General features: G+C 39.8%; 1 protein-coding gene across 2 annotated transcripts in view; it reads right to left on the reverse strand.

The window, feature by feature from the left end:
• Cad99C (cadherin-99C) overlaps positions 1-17,983 on the reverse strand; it is a 396,119-nt gene that overhangs the window by 113,241 nt on the left and 264,895 nt on the right. The window lies entirely within an intron of this gene.

Consider the following 17,983-nt stretch of genomic DNA (forward strand, 5'->3'; position numbering starts at 1 on the left):
AACTAAAACACAAATATCTCTGGCTGCAATGAAGTGATATTAATTATTTTAACGCCAAATTAAACGTGATCAAATTTTAACACACTATTTTTCCGTGAGAGTAATGGTAGAACCACCATAAACATTTTAATTTAGATTGCTTAAAAACTTAGCAGAAATTCAATTTTTCTTAGGAAAACTTAAAAAACAAACTATTAACTAACAACAATACCATCAATCTCACTGACAATTGATGTTTAATTGATCGAACGAAAAAAATTCTTACCTCTAATTTAGCGTTAAAATAATTGATATAATCTCATTACAACCGGAGATATTTGTATTATAGTAATCAAACTTGTTTAAAGTGAATTTTCTTTTTTAGCTATATCTCAAAAACTATCCTACTGACATTTTTTTCGACTACATTGTTGAATTCAGTGCACGATTTTACATAAGAATCATTCGTCAAAAGTTCAAGTTCATTTATTTTACTTTTACTTTTTTAACTAATGATATCAGCGTTAGATTAATTGATGCTCCAATCGATTCAAAGGAGAGGTAACTGAATTCTTTTTATTTAAGAAGGTAACTGTTCTGGATTTTTATGCTAACTAATATCATGTTTAAGGATTAATTTCTTCCAAATTTTATTCTATACCAGTGCTTTGGCTTAAATATTCTTACTGGAGTTTTCCTCCGATCACAACTTCGAGGTTTTTGAAATTTACATGTGATAACGTGCAAGATGCGCCATACTTTGAAACTCCACCAACCCACTGGCATCAAGCGATAAATTAACCGGTTCCTAAGATGGTAGCCCTATAATGGCGGATAAGTAAAAGAAAAATACAACCATCTTAGAAACCAACAAAAAAAGACAATTAACTGACATCAAGGATTAGTTTTTCGTTTTGTGCATGAAAATTAAAATTGGTAAAATAACGACTTTAACTTAATTTAATTTAATACGTCAAGAGAGTAATAATCATAAAAATACAGATCCTGCATTGCTTCTTTTCCACAGCTTTCTTCTGCTTCTTCTCCATTGTTACCATTGCCTTTTCAAGTTATAATGCTTTCTTGCTTCCAACCCTAATAAAAATAACCATAATAGAGAGCTTAACGACATGTTCGGGGTATCATCCAAACCATTTGTGGGATAGTTCGTTCATGGTATTTGTTTATTAGGGAACTTTCTTTCCTCTTCTTCCTTTTCTTCCTCCTCTTCCTCTCTCGCTCAACCTTTTTCTTTTGTCGTTCCTCAATCCTTTGTTTCTTTGCGTTCTCTTTATCAATTTTCGCCCGCACTACTTTCATGTGTATTTCCGGTCATTCCTCGCTGGTAGCTACTGCTGGGAATGCTCTCTGTCCCATTTCTGTCTGCTCTCTGTAAGGGAGCATCCAAAAATGACAGCATATTTTTGATCAATTTTATACTCCTCCCTCCCCCCCCCCCTCGTTGCGTATTTGGCTATATCCAATACATGGCCGGTCACAAATTCTGAAACCCTCACCTCCCCCCTCAAATGCTACGTCATTTATGCTTGGTCTCTAATTTGTATATGCGTGTTGGTGATATCCTGTAGGGGAGCTGCGTTGTTTTACTTTTTGGCTGGTTCTTGACGCTCTTCATTAAAAGATATTAATAATATAACGTTTACAATACGAATAAAATAAGAGAGTAGCGATTCAATGCGGCATCTCTTATGGCGGTGAATTGAACGGCAAAATCCCTGGATGTTTCTTGGTAAGGTTTCTCCGCACGCATCATTGCCATAGTCTTCTCCAAATCCTCCGGCGTGTATTTAGTTTCCATGATCTGCTGAAAAACATTGGATAAAGTAGAATCGTCATTAGTGATGCACAAGTGTACGGATTTAGAATCAGCTGTTATATATGGATCGAAATCCGTACAGTACTAATTTTGATAAATAAATACCATATGAACAATCCATTGCTTAGAATTGAGATATAAAACGATAAACACTAACCTTTTCGATCGACCTTCAGGAAACTACTTGCAAACATTACTGAAATACGCTTAACAAACTGAAGTAAATCCGAGAGATTTTCTTAGAAAATTGTTAAGAACGCAACCGATTGACAGAAATGCCCGACACGTGTTAAGGTTTTTATTTTTCTTATTTTAATTGCATGACATTCTGCTTAATTGTTGACGTAGACATTAAGCTAATGCATGAATGAACATGAATATGTATTCATGTATAATATTTACATTGTTATGATGCATATAAATAAACAAATTCAACAGGGTGTACGGATTTCGGTGCTGTACGGATTTCGGTCCCGCACGGTACTGTAGAATTGCATCTAGAACCCTAAGTTGAGAGCACGCAATAAGCTAATATACGATAAGTAATAAGCTTGAAATGCGAGGAAGAAGAAGAAGAAAGAAGATAGGCTCGAGCATATAGATCATCCACATAAAACTGACCATCTTTATGCGATGATTCTGGTTTAGCTCTTCCATTGGAGAATGATCTGCATTATTGCGGATGGTCACGTATTCGTCTTCCTATCCCACCACAGGCATCGACTCCGCTTTAAGCGCTTCGAAGCTCGCAAACAAACTTCATGACAAATATGAGATGCCTATCCATAAAAATATGAAAACAGATTAATATTGATCAAATTTCAAGCTACATCGAGTTACTCACTGCACAAAAGAAATTAAGAGTAGATCTGTCCGTCCCTTGGACGAAACTACAAGGGACAGCCTTATGGGATTGTATGCAATGGTGACGTAGGTCTTATATAACAAATGTTATTTGTTAACTGCAGCAGGAGCTTTTGTTTTTTGTAGGAATAGGAATTTGAGCGGGGTTCTCTCTGCTTATTATGTTCGACTATGATTGCCTTGAAAAGAACCTTTTGATATGAATTTTAGCTGGGGCATTTTTAGAAATTTAACTCTTTTGGAAAATCTTGGGGGCCCTGAAAAACACCGATGGTAGTACAGGGTTCAAGCCTTTGGAAGATGATGATGGCGTGTAGGCAGCTGGATCAGCAAATCGGACCGGACAATCCCATATCCTTCGGTTCAATGATTGGGCACTCGCAAGAGTCTCGGCCCGTCTGCTACAGGACAGGGGTTGAACTGTGTAACGTTGTCCATCTATTTCGATTAGTTTTGCATATGTATGCGGTTTATTTGTTTAGGATATGTTTCCAATTAAAGGTATACCCAAATATGAACCATCTCCAAAGCAATATATTGAATTTATAGCATGGTTCGTTTATTTAATGAATCGCTATAAAATGGTATAATATTTAAATTTCAATGCCTCTTTTCCAATGCAACTTCAAACTATAAATAACCAATTTATAGAATAATGTTGTTTTTCGTATAAAATGGAAGATGGCTTTAGTGCAAAAACGAACATTCTAGAATGTGATAGAAATGTCAGTTGTCATTAGCAGTCGATATTGGCTATTTCCTCTAAAAAACGAGGTCTTTAGTAGCATTTAGGATTCTTCTCGTTCACTTAAAGCTCATAGCAGAGCAGATGTTTAATTGAAACATTCTTCTTACAATCAGTGATCTCCGTTTTAGTTTCAATTAAGGTGAGCCAAGCCAAGAAGGCAAAATTTTCCTGCTCTGGGCAGTTTATTGAAAATAACAAAGGTAATTTTAGCCATTGAATTCTTTTAAATTATTGTTACTAAAATTAGTGATTCGCGTTGGACAAGCAGCGTTCTTCCAACGAGCGCTTTATATACAGGCTTGATTCCTGTCACGATACCACACACTCACGTGTTGACCGCCCTCGCTCGTATGCTCATTTCGGTCCGCCATGATCGGTAGTTAAACGGAGTGCTGGTTTCCCATCATCTAAAGGTAACGTCCGAGTGCTTGGGGGTCTTGAGGGAAGGTTTCATTTCGTCCCGTAGTGATCGAGTAGTGGTAGTTCGCGAGGGTCATTCGGCGGGGCACGTTGGCCTTCTTGCGGGATTTCTGGGTTTCTTTGGACGGCGCCACCTCCGCACCTTTAGTTCGGCCCTCCTTGGATGCATACGAGCCCTCCGAGGTTGGTGAATACCCACCCTACACCGGAATGTCAGCAAAACATTGCTGTGGTTCGATGGACCCCTCGACCGTTTCCGTACCTGGCGAGAAATCAACGCCAGCTTAAACCCTGTGCATGTACGTCATCAATATGGCCATTACACTAAAACATTTACACGCCACATACACATAGTTCAGCCCGAATTAGAAAAAAATTAATTAAAATGAATTAAGTTCATTCATATGAAATTACCTTCTGTTCTGATTTATGCTACGAACCATTCCCTAGGTAAAAGCTTTCCGTTCACTTCGGTTCACTTTCGTTTACGTTCACCTCGCTTTTCGTTCTCCAAGTACGTTCACACCTTTAGCGGCGTATGACCGTGATTTTTTGTTAAATTTTAGAATGCTCTGTCGGCGTAAGTATCAACCGTTCGAAGACTCCCCTGAGGACACAATATTTGCTCTTTAGAGCATAGTCGGGCGATTCAACACGACCAGTAGTCTCTCGATCTCGAGAGTGGCGCATGAGCTACAGGCATTTTAGAAAACTTCTCTTCTAGCGAATTCGATAGACGGTTACAACTGGTGTCTGCGACAGGTTGGAAAGCCGCAGAATGCCAGTGTCCACCCAGCTAAAGCTCCTCTCCCGTTTAGTTTTTCTCGTTAAACTCCTTCTCTCAAGAAGTTGGTAAATCTTAGCCTTTAGCAGAAAGATGCTTAACACATGTTCTTCTATCATCCAGAACAATAAACGTATCAATGAATGTGTTTGCCGTCGAGTTATTAACGAAACAGAAAATCGATGAAGATAATCGATCAAAATCACTTGCACCCCTGCTTCCATGTTTGGTTACAAGATTACAACTCTGGAGAGCATTTTGTGTGGTCGTTGGGGGCGTGTGGTTCTGAATATGGCGATGAGTGTGCAAAATGTTACGCAATTGCATCCTCCCTATTTGCACACGCACGAAGATCGAGAATGCCACTTCGACTTGTTTCGTCTACTAACGACTCTCTGATGACTGTGTTGGGGAAACAGCAATGCTACATCAACATGTTTCGTCTAGAAACGATTCTCTGATGGGGAACCAGCATATGCAAGTACATAATTGGTGGATTTGTTAGTTATTTCGTCGCTTTTAGACAATGCTTGACATTTACCACTTTTTCAATAGTTTCTTGTTGAAAATCAACAAACAAAAGCATTGCAATCGATGTGTAGAAATATTTCTGATCGATTGGTGATAAAGTTATTGAAATTGGTCCAGGGACAGCTGAGTTATTAACGTTAAAAATCTTTCATAATTTCGTTACATGTTTCATTTTCAGATTTCCCAAAGTGTACCCCCATATAGAAATCACAGTAGTCCTACGTCAAAAATCGGATTTCAGACTCAAACTTCTCCGATTTGCATGAACCGTTTCATAATTGTGCATTATAACGGTTTTCGTATCCTTGATTTGTTTTCCGTCGATCTTGTTTTCCGTGCTAAGCACCAATGTTACCGACGTCAGGAAGGCAGCTCCCACACCTGGACCCTACCTACCGACCCATCAACTCATGAACCGGGGACCAACGGCTTTAATTCCCTCAGAGATGATGATCGGAGATGTTATGCCTCAGAACATCCCGGCGGCCCCGCCTGGGATTGAACCCAGGCCTACTGGGGTGAGAGGTAATCACGCTTACCACTACGCCACCGGCGCCGCTATTATAATGGGTGATTAATAAAAAAAAATGAGAATAGCTCCAACTCTCTCATACCAAACCACAAATGTCCACACAAAAAAAGACAGCTTATGGAAATCAAAACTCCCTCTCCACAGAACTATAGATTTTTTTATTTTGATTTCACAGATAGCTAAACAGATGGCGGTAGTGTGTAAACGTCATACGCAAGGAAATTGACTTTGTGCGGCAAAGGCGCTGGCACTACCAACTAACAAACATTGAAATTGACCGTTAAATGCGTGTGCGATGAAAAGCGTGCAAGATTTTCGTCTGTTTTTCTGTGCTACCGCTATCTATTGAGCACACTGTGATGGGCAGTGCGCTCAATAGATGGCGATAGTGTATAAACGTCTAACGCAAGGCAATTTAATATGCACGCCATGGGCGGTAGCACTACCAACCAGTGTTGGAAAAGTTCACGATATTTCACGAAGTACACCATGGGAAAAATTCGCGAGTCATAGTGAATTTTCGCGAACTTTTCCATCACTGAATAAATTGACCGTTAAATGCGTGTTCGATGAAGTGTAACTTACGAGTGTTATGTCTGTTTGTCTGTGAATAACGTAACAAGGACTATAATGTGTTCTTTTGATTGCTGAAAGAACTTGTTTCCCTAGTTTGAAGTAGTCAAGTTAGAACTAGGGTTACATCTGAAAATATGAACACATTTGAGAATATGCTTTAAAGAACTATTCGTAAATAAATAAGAACTATTCTACTAACCCCAGTCTTCCCTGATTTGTACATGTTCCGATTTAATATTTCAGACCACGTTCAAGTTCAATTTCAGTACAATTATTATTAATATGCGATTTCGCTATCTGTCAGTTATAGATGGGCTTCTTACTTTCCAGTTCTCTACCCAGCATCATGAACTCATGATGCTCATTCTGAAGTGCATGCTTCTACACTCCTTCCATGAGCCGATGGATGTTGAGCAGTAGACCTCTGAATGAAGAAAGCATAGAAAAAAAACGAGAGCATGCACACAGGAGTTCAACTTTCAAAAGCAATCGATCTGATCTCGTCTGTTAGCTTTTGTAATTCATTATTTGAGTGGTTGAATCCGTACCGAAATCGTGACTTATTTATTACAATTTTGTGCAATGATAACCCATTCTAAAGTAAATAAGTTCACCAGGGGGAAATTTCTATTCCAGCTTCTTAAGGGCACTATAGAAAGATGCAACGCAGGAGGAAGCAGAAACAGCAAAGTAATAGCCACTTCTCGTCGCGCAGTGCAATACATAATTACCGGAATCAGAAGGCTTCATACGACCCACGCCCTAGAGCTGTTCGGTTGCCGAGTTGATTGTAGGATCTGAGTGTGCTGATGCACGGTCGCCCAGAGGAGTCTTAGAAGATGCTACCATTCATTGGTCGCTGGCCAGGAAAATGTGGTACCCGTTGTCGTTCCCGATTTGTCGGTGTATGTATAATGATGATGATGAAGAAGAAGGTGGGTGAAATTTTTCACGACTCATGTTTCCAAGGAAGCAGCTTCCTATTCACTTGCTTGAGTTGCCCTAAAAGCTGATTAAATCTCAATCGTATTTTAATTAATTCCATGCTGATTCCACTCGGAGAACTTAATGGTGGCAGCACGAGCCTGACCGCCGCCAAGAAGAAGGATTTTGATATCCATGCTGGGAACTTGGTCATTTGCAACAAAGAAACACAATGTTTCATTCATCGCGAATGTAATAAATGCAAAGCTCGTGCACATATTGTACCCGTTCCGATGGGTTTATTTTAAACTTGTTTGGGTACAAAAGAGTTGAAAGGAAGACCTTTGCAAATGACCTCGCTCAGAAAATGGTACTGTGACGCCTTTAATATCTTAATTTCCCCCGATACAATCTAAAGCCCCTTTTTAAAACCATTGACTAGAGTTTTCGTATCTTACTTTCATTATTCCTCGATCAAAGTTTCTAATCAAAACATAATTAACGAAAAGACCGTCCCCAGACGTGGAGTAAGACCTCTCCCATATCACTTTCGATGAGTTATGACACAAAAGTTCAAACTAACCGACCTCGCATTCATTCATGCCATGTGACGTGTTGTGCTGTCTTTCCATGGTGGTGAATGCTACACACTCGTTGAGTTATATAGATGTTTCTTATGACAACGCCTCTTTGACGGCGACTGGGCCCATGTCTTAAAAGAAATTAATTTGGCCGTAGGCGAGGATTACCGAGTGCATCATCTACCCGAATCTGCCTCTTTTGCGAAAGCTTTGGTTGCATCGACGGATGGGTCATTTTGCGCCATAGCACAGCGAGTCTAACGATTAGCGGCCGCTTTTTTCCTGTTCCATTTGCGATGTTATTGGTTATTAATTTACGACCCGGTTATAACTCAGTGTGCTGCAACTACACTTTAAAGGTGAAACACGATATGTGACGACCGGTAAGAGCTACCACCACAATGGTGATGCCGTAATTCGCGCTGGGATTTAGGATACGGAAACGCAGATGTCAATTAGTAATTTTTGATAGGGATTATCATAACGCCGTTTCGGTGATCGACTGTGCTAAAAGCATTATTTTTTGGGTGATAATTTGATTTTTATAGCGAGATTATGAATTTTCGACTTTCCAAAACGTATTTTCATATCCTGAAATAAAATCTCATTCCCAGAAAAACCGATTGACTCCAATAGCTTCTTTACATTCACAGGGTTGGCTCAAATAAGTAAGGCATAACATTGAATCGGAAAGATATCTTTGTTTGGTTCTTTTTGGGTTTTGTTACTAACATATTTAAATATATCAGGATGAACTTACAGTTCAATTCACCTTAATTTGGTGTGATTTACCTTGAGCCTTCAAATTGTTACAGAAACCAATAGTGAAGGATTACGAACTGATTTTATGGCAACGACGTTTAGCGCTAAACAACGGACAGTGAGGCCCGCCGTACGAAGCTAGAAATCCTGGGACTTAGTGAAGTCCGCTGGCCGAACTTTGAGAGCACAAGCTGCCTTCGGGACAGGTACTTTTATATTCTGGTATGCGAGGTGAAAGCGCTCTGCGACATAGTGGAGTTGGCTATCTGCTTAGCGCCCAAGCACAGGCTGCGCTCATCAAGTAGGAACCTATCAATGAGAGAATAATCGTTGCCACTTTTAGAACACGGGTCCGAAACCTTACCATAATCCAATGTTATGCGCCAACAGACCCCACTGACCAGTTGAAACGTTGGTTTGAGCACTTTGAACAACTTCTCGAAGTTTCAACGGTCAACCAACCATCAACATCTCGGCATGATCCTCCAAGGGTGAGGTGCGTCCCTGATAAGATCGTTAACCTCATCGAACCGCAGTACGAGGCTTTCTCATGCAGAGTGTTGCACAACGGAGCTTTGTCTGACCCGATTCGGGTAACCGCGGGTGTGAGGCAAGGATGTACATTATCACCGCTACTGTTCCTCATCGTAATCGACAAGATCATGGTTGGAGCCGTTGACCGTGTACCGAACCGTGGGTTGCTGTGGCAGCCTATTACTATCGAGGATCTCAACGACTTCGATTTGGCTGATAATGTTGCGTTATTAGCACAACGGCGCTCTGACATGCAGAGTAAGCTCGACGACCTTGTGGAACGCTCCTCTGAAGCAGGTCTAACCATCAACGTCAACAAGACCAAATCGTTGGATGTCAACACGGAAAACAGTTCCAATTTCACGGTAGCTGGGCAGACAGTGGAGAAAGTCGAAAGCTTTCAATATCTTGGCAGCCAGATAGCGTCGGACGGCGGCACCAAGAGCGACATAGGTGCATGGATTAGGAAGGCGAGGGCTGCTTTTGCCAGTTTGCGAAATGTATGGAGAGCGAATCAGATCAGTCGACGCACAAAATCCGAATTTTTAACTCGAACGTAAAGTCTGTGCTGTTATACGCCAGTAAAACATGGTGTGTATCAGCGGAGAACACTCAGAAGCTGCAGGTGTTGCCTGCGGTACATAATTCGTGCCTGGTGGCCCCACAATTGGATCTCAAATTCCGAGCTTCATCGTTTGTGCTATCAGAAGTCGATAGACAGAAATTCGTGAACGGAAGTGGAGGTGGGTCGGCCACACACTACGACGGAGTGGAAACGAAATTTGCAAGCAAGCACTGGACTGGAATCCAGCAGGACATCGCAGCAGAGGCAGACCCAGAGGCTCGTGGCCGCGGAGCCTAAACAGTGAAATTAAGAACGTTGACCGAAATTTGACTTGGGCACAGGTCAAGGCCAAAGCTAGTAATCATCCAGGATGGAAATCTTTCACAAAGGCCCTTTGCACCCCTGGAGGTGCGCAGGATCGTTTAGTAAATAACTGTTTCCCACAGGTATGGTTTATGAAAGAATAGTATAATAGTGGTATTAAACAAACAGTTTCATTTTCATTACTTATGATTATAAACCCTTATTACTATGCGATACTAATAAGAAAAATTTAAGTTATATTGAGTATGCGTTTTGTTGTTGACTTGAAATTGATTGCAACAAAATTTGGTCTGACCCCGCCTAAAACGGTTTTCACTAAATTATATTATAAATAGTTAATATTTTTTATCTCAAACTACATCGCGTGATGCAGCTTGACAAACTTCACTTTCTAGGGAAAAATCAAGATTTTTTTTATGACTAAGATGTTCCCGTTGATTCACTGTTCTCAGTATTGACTGCTTTCCCCTACATTGATTTATCGCAAATGATTTATTTTATAAACATTTAGTACTTTTGATGGCGCCTGAAAAGTTATTAACAACTTTTATCAATAAAACATGTCCTTAATAAAAGTTAAATCTTAAGCAAAAGAAGCTCTCGTAGCCTTTTTGTACTATTAATTAACGAAAGCATGATCTATCAAATGCAAATAAACCTATTTGCTCCTTTTTGAGACATCAACATTTAAAAATACCATATCGCACATTTTGCATTACATTAGACTCTTGTGCAAGACATAAATGCATTTAATTTTTTTCGCACAGGTCAGAATATTTAAAAATCAACTAATTTGAAATCAGCTATTGACAAGCTAAACTCATGAATTCAGAACAGTTTTGGCAAGCTACATTGATGAATTCAAGCTATAGAAAATTTAAAGAAGTTCAATATTTAAATTTTAATACCAGTGGGAAAATGTTACAGTGTACTTATTTTTAGCAATTAGTTGCGAAATTTTCATCAACAATCGTTTATATCCTTCCAACAGTCTAGGCTCTAGATTTCATCTTAAAAGCATCCAAATTACCTGTTGCTGATTTTAAGTTATATTTTTTTAACTTGTTCGTTTATTTAGTACGCTCTGTGGCACTTTGCGGAGTAAGCACAGAAACAGGAGGAAATTGTTTGGAAAGAAGAGGATGGTCACATCAGTTCTAACATCAGACAAATAAAGGAATTCGTAGATCGCCTGCATGTAGGGAAGATCACGGGTTCCTAATACATCTCTTACTTCACGGAAGGGTTGTCTACCTCGGGCCACTAGGATATCCAACAGTCGTGCTCTGGAGGCTTCATCACCCGGACTATAATAAACTCCGTCATCGATTTCATCATAACCGGTTCAAAATGGCAGCGGATGCCAATTGTCCACTTCCCATTATCGAGCCCATTCCACAGATACCCATATTGCATAGGTTTAGATGCATATTCCTTGCCGGGGGGCCGCCATATTGGATTTTGGTCCACCATCTTGAATTCCAAAATGGCGGCGGATGACATTTTTATACTTTCACGCATCGAGCCCATTCCGTAGATACCCATATTGCATGAGTTAAGCTGCATATTCCCTGTCCAGGGGCCGCCATATTGGATTTTGGTTCGCCATCTTGGATTCCAAAATGGCGGCGGATGTCATTTTTATACTTTCACGCATCGAGCCCATTACGTAGATACCCATATTGCATGGGTTTAGATGAATATTCCCTGTCCGGGGGCCGCCATATTGGATTTTGGTTCACCATCTTGGATTTCAAAATGGCAGCAGATGTCAATTTTCCACTTCCCCTCATCGAGCCCATTCCGAGATACCCATATTGCATGGGTTTAGATGCATATTCCCTGTCCAGGGGCCGCCATATTGGATTGTAGTCCTGAATTTGTGGGAGCCATCTGGGCTTGAAATCCATCATTTTAATTTCATCCGGAATGTTGACCCAAACTCTAGAATTTCACATATCTTCTAATCCTTTGATTTTCGATGATTTTGATCTTGGTTGATATTGATGCTGGTTGATTTTGAGAATGGAAATCCCGGCTGATATTGGTCGAAAATCACGTGTGATTTTCGTGGTGATGATGGCTTGTGATATTGGTGCCTGTGATTTTAGGTGATATTGATCTTGAAAGATTGCTGATTTTGATTTTCTGATCTTTCAACCAGCAAACTCATCTGCTCCCTTACCTTTGAAAGGAAATAAGATGAGTGCCTACCTTGTTTCATCAACCGAATAGCCTCAATCGAACTGAGACTATCCGAGAAGATGAAGTAATGGTCTATGGGCATGTCGGAAATCATCCCCAATGCGAAGTTGATTGCTGCTAGCTCAGCAATATAAACGGAACAAGGTTCCTGAAGTTTACGAAAGGCGGTTGAGTATTCATTGAAGACGCCGAAACCAGTGTATCCATCAATGCATGATCCATCAGTGAAAAATCTTCTATTGTAATTAATCATGTTTTGTTGTTTTTGACATCATCCACATCCAGAGGGCCATTCACTTTCGAATGTATGGGAATGGTAGGAAACAATTTGGAAATGCATGAAAATTTTCAGTTTTTATTCATTATCGTCTTTATGGGCAGTTTTAGATGCACACAAATTGCACGAGTACATTACTATGGTGATAAGGTAAACACTCGTTTATTTGTTTCCTTCTGTAAAAGCATGTTTAGTCACAAATCGTGGATTTTCTGATATTCTCCATACTGTAAAAACGATTTTCCTACCACTGAAGGGGCGTCATCTCTCGGATCTTCAATATAGCTACTAATCAAATCATAAAATTAATTGACTTGTTGAAACTTTTCAGCAAAAATACAGCGAATTGAGATAGGTCGAATTTGATCTGGAACTCCTTGAATAGCCTGTTTTATGGAGAGATCATAGTCAATGGGGGATCTGTAGTTAGTAAAGCATACATGAGGGGGGTGATTTAAAGTTTACTATCGGTTTTGCAACCTAATTCCGATCACAACACATAGATCGGACCCATGGAAACCAAACTCTAAAATGATAAAATATTTCCAAGAATCGACAAATTCAGGATTTCGCTTTTTGAGTATGTCAAGCCAATCTGGAAATGTACTACACTGAATTTAATTTCAATTAAATCATTGCTCTGGAATGCTTCATCACACCGCACAACGAGTCCAAACTCTAAACACGACCCAACAATGCCGCCAGCACGTGCCCTATTATGGTCATTTGTGCCAAAGAGCACAGCAAAGCTAGTAGAGTGCTGGACACTCTGCGCACACATTACTCGAACGGACTCGACAATGTGCTTCACCATCACGATCCGAGTGCGACAGTAAAAAATAATTACAAACTAGAAAATTTCTCTTTCCACTACATAACACACACTTCTCACACAAAAAGTAGCCAGCATTGCATTTGGCTAGCACTCCATCAAACAAAAAGTAGTTCGTTCCATTTCTCTGTCCTCGTGTTCCATGGCTTGGCAGAGCGAAAAAATGCCTCAATGTTTATTCGCTTACCTACTGCAAAGGAAGATCGAATCTTAGAAATTTCCTCATTCCTGCAGCAAGTTTTTACTTTTTGGTCTGCTTTTTCTTTCCTCCTGTTGTCCAATGCCCAGTGCCATTTAAAGTCGGTATCGTTTATCCGCTGGGGAGAGAGTAATGGGGTCTTCTGAAATCACTCATTTTACGTTAATTATATCACCGCCTGGAACGCCACCAATGGGACCAGAGCACAGACGAGATGAATCGTTAGTGAGAAAAACTGGTTCTAGAGCCAGTTGGCTAGGCGACATATTGGAAAGCGCACGGATCACTTTTCCTGCCCTCTGGGTGCTCCACACAGGCTCATTTCCATCATTACTTTTATTGAATTTTAATCATCTTGTATGACAGTTTGTTTCGATTAATTAACAACCTATAAATCATCATGGTTTTTCATCCCGCTCCGAACAGATCTGGTGCAAATAGAGAGCTGTGTTACCTAATCGAGTGCTTGAGTGACTCGGTGACATGTGCTTATGGCAATGGTTGATGTTTTTCTTCATTAATCCATCATCTCTGATCATTGATCATTTGATTCAGAAAGAAGAACAGCTGAGCAGCGAAAATAGGTCGACGAGGATGAGGTCCATGAGGATTATGATGCTTATCCGCACCAGCTCTCAGGAACTCAGTATGAAGTTGCTCAATGCTCAACTTCCTTATTGCAAGACTCTGTTGGCCCACTTGCTGACCGTATTCCCTGTGGTTCCCCATCTGTATGCTCGCGTTGCTACAACATAAAACGATGAAATAAGGTTAAATGAAAATGGAAAAATGGCTTGCGCACACAACAGATGAGAACTGGTGTAGATTTTATTGATTCTGATCATGCTGTGTGGAATAGTAGGTAACGCAAAAGGGCTTATCGTGCATATAAATAGGAAAACATGGAGAGTGATAAAACACTAGTGAGCTCAATTACGGCAATTATTTAATAAAAATGTAATTATATCATTTCTGGATTGCGCCCTAGCAGGTCGGAAGCCTTTTCTTATTTTTTTTTTCTCATAAAAGAGAGATCTTCATTAGTTAGTTATAATTTACCTTATTTATTTCTGAAGAAATGAACAGTTATTTTTAGCAGCAGTATCATTCATACAATGTCGGCTCAAGCGTGAACCGAATACAAGAACCTATCCCAACAGAACAGGTTACTATTGATTGCATTACTTCCACCATGGTTTAGCCGGTTTAAACAAACATAGGACGATCTTTGCTGCTGTTGTTGCATGAAGTGCCATTCTAACACGATTTCCTCGGCTCGAATTCCTCACACCCGAGCTCGGCAAGTCAACAGACACAAGAACCACTTGTGAAGGGAAGCAATAACAAACACCCGGACTAAAAATGTGGGTCTGGTAGTTAAGAAAAAAAAAGTCAAACATGACCACCGACCGACCGAGTTACAGTTATGCGCGGAGGCTGGGCTCTTTGGCATGACACACGACTTGTAGCGGCCTGGGTACCCACTAGATCTTACAGGTTTCTTCAACCGACCAACCAAGTGTACGACGGAAAGCATGACCTCCGGTTGACGGGAGGAATCCAAGCCTCGGCAAATAGAACTAGGAAGTAAGGCGGTACATAAAATTTTCATTCACTCGATTGTGATGTCGATTTGGTTTTGCTTTTAGTGTTTTTTTCTTTACGGAATGGCTGCTTGTCTTTGTACTATTCCATATGCCAGAATTGAGTTTCTTCAGATGCAGCGTGTTTGGTTTTTCTTTTTTTTTTCGGAATCCTCTTATTCTGCGGTAGAGACATCGGAATACGCTGAAGTTTAAGAAATCAAAGGTAGAACAATGATTCGATCGGAAAGGAAATGATGAGAATAAAAATAGTTGAGTTCTTTTCCGGGTTCCAATGTAGTCTAAAATGGTAAACGTTACCGCCTGTTAGAGGTGATTGTCTCACACATTGTAGCGCACTGTGGTTATTTCATGAATGCATCGGTATGTGATCACGGATATGAATGAACAAGACTCAAAAGTGGACTTGTTATTGAAGACGTTCTTGTTATTCAATAGTCTTACTTACTCAGAAACCTGAATGTTGTATATTTGTCATGTTTACCTGAAAATATAAAGATAAATAAATGAATGAATGATGTGAGGTTATAAATACAATAATTCTTATATGAGAAAAGTGTACTGAGTTGGCACTCCAACGGACTCAGCTTGCTGATTTGAGAAAAAGTGTCTGTGTGTTTTTTTAATTGAAAGTAGAAAAAGCTTCAAATCCTGGGGAAACTTTTAAAAAGCCGTAGTAATTTCAAAAAGCACCAATACTACGAGCGTGATAATGCAGATGACCAGTGAGTGTGGTTTTTATCCAACACCCTATGGTATTACTTTGACGGGGTGGGGAGCCTGTGTTCATGTTCTTATCTTTGAGCTCGTCTACTCGGTTTTGTTCTTTCTACTTTCACTGTAGCTCTAACAAAATTAGGGTTACTGTCCTGTTGTCTCTATCCATTTCTCATATGACATTCTCCGTGTTGACGAGCACTTCGTTAAGGACCAACATCTCGTTTCGCACTAACACATATGTTGGGTAATCGAAGACCACGTGTTCCGTTCCGTTACCTTGTTAATAGTGATAAGTCATCGGGTTGCTTGGACCGAGGATGATCTTGAAACAAGGCAAAATGAGTTAGTTAGTCTTGACCTAGTGAGGGTGTGTACTCGAAATGTTGAGGTTGCTTAAGCTTGATCTACGTGATTCCTAATCTTTTATTAGTTGTTCTCTAGTTTGAAGTGGTTAAGACTAGGATTCTGATGCATGGTCATTATCGGTGTCATTGCTTAATTTTGTTGCTAAGGAATCCAATTTTGACTGACAAAGGGGTTTGCCTTCGGAGCGTGCTATCTTTCTTCGAAGGGTATAAATAGAGAGACCTTTAATTTAGAATAGATTCTTTGCGATGAAGGCAAGAATGACAACTGTATCAAAATAGAATACTTCATCATTTCTGAATAGTGATGAAGTAATATGACATGCACTAAACTAAGGACTCGGGATATACTGATATACCGAACTGTGAGTTGAGAGGTTCTGTTTCCCGGGCTTAGGAAAATACCAGGATCCGGGATTTTATTTTTTAATCCCGGGAAATCCTGAGATTCCGGGATAAATTTAAGCTACCTAAAAATAACTAAAGTCATTAATAATAAGCCCTATTCCATGAAGTTGATCACCACGACTTTCAAACTAAATTTATTATTTTCTGTGCTTTATTTGAATTGAGGCTTACTTCAGACATAGCTTACAAAACATGTTTGAACTTATCTGAGTAATATTAAAACATCAAATTTCTATTAAAACAGAGCTAATATCGAACAAATAGTTGCATTTATTAGTAATAATATTGGGTAGATCACCTTTTCGTGGTACGTTACGGGATGTAAGATCTACCACCGATTCCTAGTCCTGACTACTTCAAACTAGGGGAACAGGATTTTTCAGTAATCCAAGGAACACATCTTAGTACTTGTTACTTTTTATGCCTTGTTGATAGTGACAAGACTCGGCTTTTTCTAACGAGGATGATCTTGAAACAAGGAAAAACATGAGTTAGTTGTCTTCATCTATGTGATTCCTAATCCTCTATGCGTTGTTCCCTAGTTTGAAGTGGTTAAGACTAGGGTTCTGATGCATGGTCATTATCGGTGTCATACCTTAATTTTGTTGCTAAGGAATCCAATTTTGACTGACAAAGTGGGCGCCTTTGGAGGGTGTTTCAACACTCCGAAGGTATAAATAGCGGAACCTTTCAATTAGAGTCAGATCCTTGCGATAGTGGCAACTGTGTCGCAGTAGTGTTAGGTCCCGAACAGAGGAAAACATATATATTCATAACTATTGATTGGAAAATAAAATCATGTCTCTTTTGGTATGCATACACTTACCAAAGTATTAAGTTTATTATAAGTTTGAATCGAAAAGAGTAATCACTGGCCGTAAATCTGCATGTCACGTTACCTGGAATGGATCAAACCTAAACGATGGATGTGTAGAATACAGGGTTGTACATAATGGCGAGTCAACTTAATATCCCCTACTCCCCACTGCTGTTTCGATCTGTTTTGAGGTCCTCAACAACTGTGTCAAATTTGAACGAATTTGGTAATGATCTGGATTTGCCGTTGAACTTTAAAGTTAATATGGGAAAATGTATGGGAAACGAAAAGAAACTATTTATTTGCTTGTCAAAAATTCACACATTGCTAGATTTTTACCAAACCTAAGGCTTAGGTTAGGAAAACTATGCAGTAAACTGCCAAAATCTGGAAAAAAATCTCTTACTTTTAGTAGACAATAGGTCTGCCCTCGTACCTGCTGTTCGGTAAGATTCTGTACAGCAATAATCAAAAGCATGGTCCTATAAATCTGATATCATGATGAATTTGAAGGCAACTGCAAAAGCAACACGATTGTCAATCTGAGCGTCAGTTTTCTATCCAACACGTAGTATGAAACGTGTTTTTGAATGAT

The sequence above is a fragment of the Ochlerotatus camptorhynchus genome, unplaced genomic scaffold (genome assembly GCF_037179485.1).
Source record: "Ochlerotatus camptorhynchus isolate MF236.1 unplaced genomic scaffold, CSIRO-AGI_Acam_v1.1 ptg000251l, whole genome shotgun sequence".
Classification (NCBI taxonomy): domain Eukaryota; kingdom Metazoa; phylum Arthropoda; class Insecta; order Diptera; family Culicidae; genus Ochlerotatus; species Ochlerotatus camptorhynchus.